Here is a 7,679-nt window from a genome sequence, read left to right on the forward strand (position 1 = left end):
CCTGATGCTCCTGTTACCAAGCAGTAAATAGATACCTGGGAGTTTGTCAGCTGGTACGGGCTGCTTTCTGTGTGATTTTGTGTGTGTGTGTGTGTGTGTGTGTGTGTGTGTGTGTGTGTGTGTGTGTGTGCGTGTGCGTGTGTGTGTGTGTGTGTGTGTGCGTGTGCGTGTGTGTGTGTGTGTGTGTAAAAAAAAAAGTTGATTGTTTAACAGTTGAGAGGCGGGCCGAAAGAGCAGAGCTCAACCCCCGCAAGCACAACTAGGTGACTATTGTATTCACTAGGTGAATACAATAGTCGTATACAATGTTGTATACATAGTTGTATACAATAGTTGTTTACACTAATTTATTTCTGGATTTAGATTTGCTCATAAAAAAAGAAAGATTTATTCATCAATGCTGTCTAAAATTTACTGTCTTAGTAAATGCTTGGTAAATACATCATTTACATCATTTATGTATCATAGGTACATCATTTTGACAATTCTGACATTGGCACTGATGGTAACAGTTTATTTCATGTGGTCTCCATCTCATGTTGGCCTCCGAATGCATGATAGAGCTGATAAGTTAGCTAAAGAATCTGCCTTTAAAGGAGACGTTGAGTGTAACCTTAGATTGTCTATGAGCAATCTGAGAGCAGCAGTACACCGAGAACTTCAACAAGATCTTGTAGATCTGAGGCAAAGTGAAATTGACACCAGTAATTCCATCTATCATCATACTATCATGCAAGAGGAGCCACACATCTATGGATCATCCATTAAAATCAGCAGACTTCTAGATGTCACTACTGCTCGGCTTAAACTCGGTTACAAGTATCTCTGGGAATTCTCATTATCTGCTGATGTAGACCTGACCAAATGTAAACTGTGTCAACAAAATTATTCGCACACCCTCCGTCACTATGTGATGGAGTGCGAAAAGATACGTGAATTCAGAGACAATTCTATAACGAATGTTCCAGCAATGTGTACATATTTCATTCAAAACGATCTGCTATCAGAAATTTTAGCCAAATATCCCCAGTTTGCTAACTGTAGGTAGTAACTAGGTGATTGTAACCTATCCACCGCTGCCCACTGAATGGGGGGCGGTGTGCAGGACAAACATATCAAATGTGACACTAGCTCTCCACATAAATAAATAAATGTTTATTTAGGTAAGGTACATACATAAAGAGATTTTACAAAGTTTGTTGGATTAATAGATAGAGCTAGTACATACAATGCCTAAAGCCACTATTACGCAAAGCGTTTCGGGCAGACATATGTCTGACATATGTCAGTTGCTTAATTTAGAAACTGTACTTGTGGTCGATCTCGAACCCATTTATGATGTGACGACTTATACTGAATTTTGAACCTAGCTCATCAAGATTGTAACTTGCTTAGTTAAATGAATTGTGGGGTTCAGTCCCTGAGCCCATTATGTGCCTCTGTAACCCTTTCCACTACCACCCACAAGATGGGTATGGGGTGCATAATAAATGAACTAAACTAAACTTTAGGCATTGTATGTACCAGCTCTCTCTATAAATCCAACATTATGTTTGTAACTCCTATTCAATTTTTGTAGTTTTACCTAAATGAACATTTGAATTTGAATAGTCTATGCTTTAAACGGTTTCATAGAAAGAACGTTACAGAAAACGTCTCGTCCGGGGATAACCACACTGAAGGGGCCTCTACCCTTCAATGGGGCATAATTTCGTTTACTATAAATTGTTCAATGTTAACCAAACGTTTTTGACTAGTTGTATATGAACAGAGCTGCAACTGTTTCAAGTTTCAGTATCGCAGCCTAAATAGAAAGGGACAATGTTTGTTGATTATCATCTGTAATTGCGCTCAACTCCTTTAAGACACAACGGTAAAATGCTCGTGTCTGAAGCTCAAGACACTTTTGAGTGTGTCGAACATTAGTCATTTATTTTATTGTATTTATATATACAAGAGTTCTTACATTATTGTACATATAGCACACCTAGCACCTGCGACTTTCCAATTTAATGTGGGCGCATTGTTTCTTACAATTAGAACAATTTAGGTTATCTTCTGATATCTCAAAATCTGCAACTGTGTGCAACTGCCCTTTGTGCCAGTTGCAGATTTTTGCAACAATTTACTTAAGGTCTTATCATTATCCAGCGTGCCTTTGCCCTTCGTGACCGGTTGCAGGAATACCAGCAGCAGTCACAGCAGGAGACGGAGCGGCTGCAAGAGCAGCTCTAACATGAGAAAAAATCCACCAGCGACATTGTAGTGATGATCACGTATATAAGGGGACTTGTAAGCAATGACAGCCAACCCTCCCCTTCCATCCCTGAACCCTCCAAACATGTGATCGCTTGCCAATCAGGGGAAACTTCTAGTGAGCTTGAAGCCTTGTGTAGTGGAGCTTTTCCACGCAGGTTAACTGCCAAAGCTGTGCTAACGTATGTTCAAAACGACTCTATAGATGAAAATGACAGACAAAGTGTACTAGACAATTGAAGGCAAAGGTGTGACATTGGTAATAAGCTAAGAAATGTTTCTGGACTTATATCGTATTGAAATAGATAATTATATATATATATATATATATATATATATATATATATATATATATATATATATATATATATATATATAATATAAAAACTTATATATATATATATATATGAAATGATATATATATATATATATATATATATATATATATATCATTTCATATATATATATATATATATATATATATGTCGTACCTAGTAGCAGGAACGCACTTCTCAGCCTACTATGCAAGGCCCGATTTGCCTAATAGGCCAAGTTTTCATGAATTGTTTTTCGACTACCTAACCTAACCTTAAGTTTTTCGGGTACCTAACCTAACCTAACCCATAAAGATAGGTTAGGTTAGGTTAGGTTAGGTAGGGTTGGGTAGGTTCGGTCATATATCTACGTTAATTTTAACTCCAATAAAAAAAAATTGACCTCATACATAATGAAATGGGTAGCTTTATCATTTCATAAGAAAAAAATGAGAGAAAATTTATTAATTCAGGAAAACTTGGCTTATTAGGCAAATCCGGCCTTGCATAGTAGGCTGAGAAGTGCGTTCTGGCTACTAGGTACGACATTATATATATATATATATATATTAGTATATTTTGGTAGCAGTCTTTCTTGTAAACATATATTATTAAATATGACCGAAAAAGTATGATTAATAATTCTAACACGAATTTTCTCAATATTTCTTATGTTTCTTTTCACTGTCGATGGTAATTGAAAAATCAATTCTCCAAAATTCATTTTTATTTCTAGTCTGACGCGACACTTGAGCGCGTTTCGTAAAACTTATTACATTTTCAAAGACTTTAGTTAACATATACACAACTGAATAGAACTTACTGAATAGAATAGAACATCTCCGATTTTGTTTATATCTACATTTGAGTGAGGTGGATGGGGTGAGGTGGTATTTAATAAGGTATTAATTTCATCAACACAAGCCAGAACATGAAACAATGGGTATTGAATAGAAGTGATTGTAGAAAGCCTATTGGTCCATATTTCTTGATGCTTCTATATTGGAGCGGAGTCTTGAGGTGGGTAGAATATACCCACACACATATATATATATATATATATATATATATATATATATATATATATATATATATATATATATATATATATATATATATATACTGTATATGCATGTACGTAGGTCTCTTAAGATCTAATGGCCCTAACGTAATATGCATCCCCACAACAGTTGCCTAATTCTCGTGTATTTAGTTACTGCTAGATGAACAAATGCATTAGGTGAATGGAAACGTGACCAACCACTTCTGCCCCACCTGGGAATCGAACCCACGATCCCTGGTTATAAGTCGAGAGTGAAACCGACTGTACTATGAGACCCATAAATAGTTGGGCACATATCCTTTCATCTAATGCCGCTGTTCACTCAGCATAGTGGTTCTCAAGCATCCCAGGTTATACCTCCCTTTACGAGTCCAGGTTTCCTGAGTACATTCTTTCCCAGTTTGGAGTTCCTACCTTGGCTAACATTCCACCTCAATTCCTTCCCCTAGCTTTAATCGTTGTTGTTGTTATAGATTCAGCTACTCGGAACAAGCTCAAAGTAGAACGGGCTATGGTGAGCCCGTAGTGGACTTACCTGGCACAGGAGCGGTGCCAAGGAGCTTTAATCCATCCTCTTAGATTTTATATACCTTCCTGAGGAACCAAGTGTCTCCACCTACACCTATGAGAAGCACTGACCTAGCTGTAAATGGTATCTGGGAGTAAGGCAACTGTCGTGGGGTGTCATCCTGGGGATGGTCAGTAGTTGGACCTTGGGACGACCTCGATACAAGCCTAAAGTATATATGTTCACAGGCTTCCTGTCCCAGATAGTGGGAATTATTATTATTAAACTGCATGTTTGGGAGCAGCACGCTCCCTCACGAAGTGTGAGCCGAGGGCTTGGCTCACACTTCTGTAGTTGCTGTAGACTGTGTATTTCCCAACTGGCAGTGTGGTTATTATTTTTAGATCATGGTACAGAGCTTACAATTCCGCCCTGAATATTGATAGTTGTTTGGGCAGTCGCCATCCCTGCCTGAGGTGGTAATGAAGGGCCACACAGTGCTGGTCACACAAGGTTCACTGTTGTTTAGGATGCAACATCCACCTGTGTAAATTGCGTTATTTAACAAGCTCGGGGGTAGAAGTTTTTCGTCGTGGAGGCAGAAGTTGAGGCTATGGTTGTGTTTGATACTAATTTTAATATATTAATATACTAGGTTGATGCTAGACTATTTGATACTGAATTATTGAGTTAATGGTAATTTTACCATTAGAAAATTAGAATTACTCATTTGGTGGAAAAATTATAACGTAATGGTGTTTGGTATCTTGTGAGAGGATAGTTTGAACATGGTGCTAATACAGAAAATTACGATGTAATTTTTCACAGTGGTATGAGATGAGAGAAGTGGAGAGTGTATGATCAAAGTGGTAAGACAACTTTTGGTATTATTCCATAACGTAGCAAAGACGGCGAGAGAATGTATCCAGAACACTTGTGAATGTTATTCGCTGGATTTTTTTTACACTGGAATGTAGTGTTCTCTATACCTTAAAAAATAAAAACTATAAAAATCACATTAGCTTTACAGTGCTCTTGATAACTTATAGTTACTGATTCTTGGATAGAATGGTAACTGACTTCATGATTACTTTGCTAATTTAACAGTGACACAATATCATTCCCGTAGGGTTTCTGAGAGGTAAATTTCGAGTCAGTTGTACCGATAATTGACGTGCGTAGAATTGAAGTGCGTAGAACTAAGAGTCATGGAGTAATAGAAATTTAATAGTTATTAAAAATAACACCCCATCCCTCCTGTTAAGTATGGCAGTAGTTTGTGGTTTAAGAGTCCCACTGCATTGTCTTGTAGGAGCCAGAAGACCTTTGTGAGAGAATGGTGATCTCTCAGCTGGACTTGTACCCCATGGCTGCAGTGCAGTCCTGTGCACTGAAGATTAGTATATCACGATATCCCAGGTGACGAGTACCTCCTGTCAGGTGTCTACGGATCATTGATCGCATTGCCAGTTATTGTGTATGTGGTGACGTGTAACGTCTGGTTATACTAGCAAATGGCAGTTAATACATCTCGCCGTTATGACTGTGAGTGGATCCCGCCGCCATATCTTTAGCTGTGGAGGATAGCAGGTAGTGAGAAAGGGTCAAGGCCTTGGCCTGACCCTTGGATGACCCTTCCTCTGGGACTTCCAGTGACGTTAGAGAAGCCAATAATTTACCCAATCAGATGTGTATGGTTGCAACTGCATTCTGATTTGCACTCTATGTGAAGGCTTCTAACTTACGTGAAGTGAGGTGTGAGAGCGTCTCTCTCATTCTGGGTGTCTCCTCATTCTCATTGAGGCTTTATGTGTGTCAAGGACATGTGCTGTCGTGAGCTCTTGAGCACTGTCACCCTCGAAAGCTACAAGTGCTAACTCTAAAGTAACTCCTGTGAACTGTTCAACTCCCATGCATTGGTTGAGAAGAGACGGTGACAGTGTGGGCTCCATTCATCAAGTATGGCAAATGGAAACATGCTTGGGTGAATGTGTGTGCGCGAGGTGGCTCTGAGCAAGTACACTAATTGTGAACGATATTGACTCACATTTTCGTGGCATTAGCTCACCTTGGTTATCTTGAGGTTATCTTGAGATGATTTCGGGGCTTTTTAGTGTCCCCGCGGCCCGGTCCTCGACCAGGCTTCCACCCCCAGGAAGCAGCCCGTGACAGCTGACTAACACCCAGGTACCTATTTACTGCTAGGTAACAGGGGCACAGGGTGAAAGAAACTCTGCCCATCGTTTCTCGCTGGCGCTTGGGATCGAACCCGGGACCACAGGATCACAAGTACAGTGTGCTGTCCGCTCGGCCGACCAGCTCCAATATAGTGGATGTATTTTTCACACATGGGAGTTTTATGTGCATGCAATAATTTTCTCAGCATCATTTTGAGCTCCAAATTATCTTTTGCATACGGCAGTGGTGTTAGGCAGCAGCTCTTGCTTGAGGTGTTCATATTAGCAAGTGTTAAAGTTAGCTTGCGTTACGTCACTGGTTGCAGGTATATTGTGACCATTGACCACGTACCCGGTGTTGAAGGAGCAGGTGGGAGTGGAGTGGTGATGGAGTAAGTAGAGCAGCAGAGTGGTAGTGGTGGTGGTGGTGGGGGGGGAGGGTCCTGTAAGAGGGGTAATGGCCGTTGGCAGCATGGTGACTGGCCCAGGGAAGAGTGACGCTGATGCCTAGATTGTCTCCGCCTAAAAGCAGATTCGCCAGTAATAATGGAGCAACGTTGACCGCAGTCAACGAAAAAAAAGACAAATTTTGACGGATTCTTGTCAATGTTCAGCCAAGTTTATTACATCTGTTAAATTAGTAAAGGTTGGTGTTGCGTACCACACATTGGTTGCCGTACGATGGTACAACATGGTTGCAGCTGGCAATCCCAATCATTATGGACGAAGAGGAGGAGGACGAGGGAGAGAATCAGTAATAGCGAGAATCTGTCTTGGATACAAATATCCATGGAGATATGGAATGGAAACAACAGTTGATCAGCGAAGTTGCAGAATTTGTGGTGAGAGTGACGGACACCGCCTTGACCACTATCTACGTGAATGTGAACACCTGAGAGACATTAGAAATATGTGTAGAATAATAAACCCCACATTGTTTGAGTTAGGAAAACACTATTTGTCAAATATTGATACTGTTCTTAAAAGATTCTCCAATTTTGCACCCGCAAGATAACGTAAGCTTTTAAAGGGTTGCTAGATGTTAATCTTCTTGTTTGATAAACTGTTCACTTGAGACAGTTAAGCAAGTCCCAGCTGTGTTTGGGTACAAGTGACAGGATGAGCAACCCAGCGGGTTTTCTTCCTTTTGGGGAGTGTTGTACATGCTGCTATGGCGGTGTGTCCATTCACAGGATGAGTGGCGCTGCCCAATAAACTCGCCCCTCGGGGCAAAATTTAAAAAAATCTACTTGGACTGGTCGGTTGGGCAACCGCCTCGCCCTTTGCAGGCCGGAGCTCGATCCCCAATGGGCCAAATGCTTAGGCATTGTTCGTTTCCCCCCGTTCTATTATCCCAACTC

Source organism: Procambarus clarkii, chromosome 27 (assembly GCF_040958095.1).
Source record: "Procambarus clarkii isolate CNS0578487 chromosome 27, FALCON_Pclarkii_2.0, whole genome shotgun sequence".
Classification (NCBI taxonomy): domain Eukaryota; kingdom Metazoa; phylum Arthropoda; class Malacostraca; order Decapoda; family Cambaridae; genus Procambarus; species Procambarus clarkii.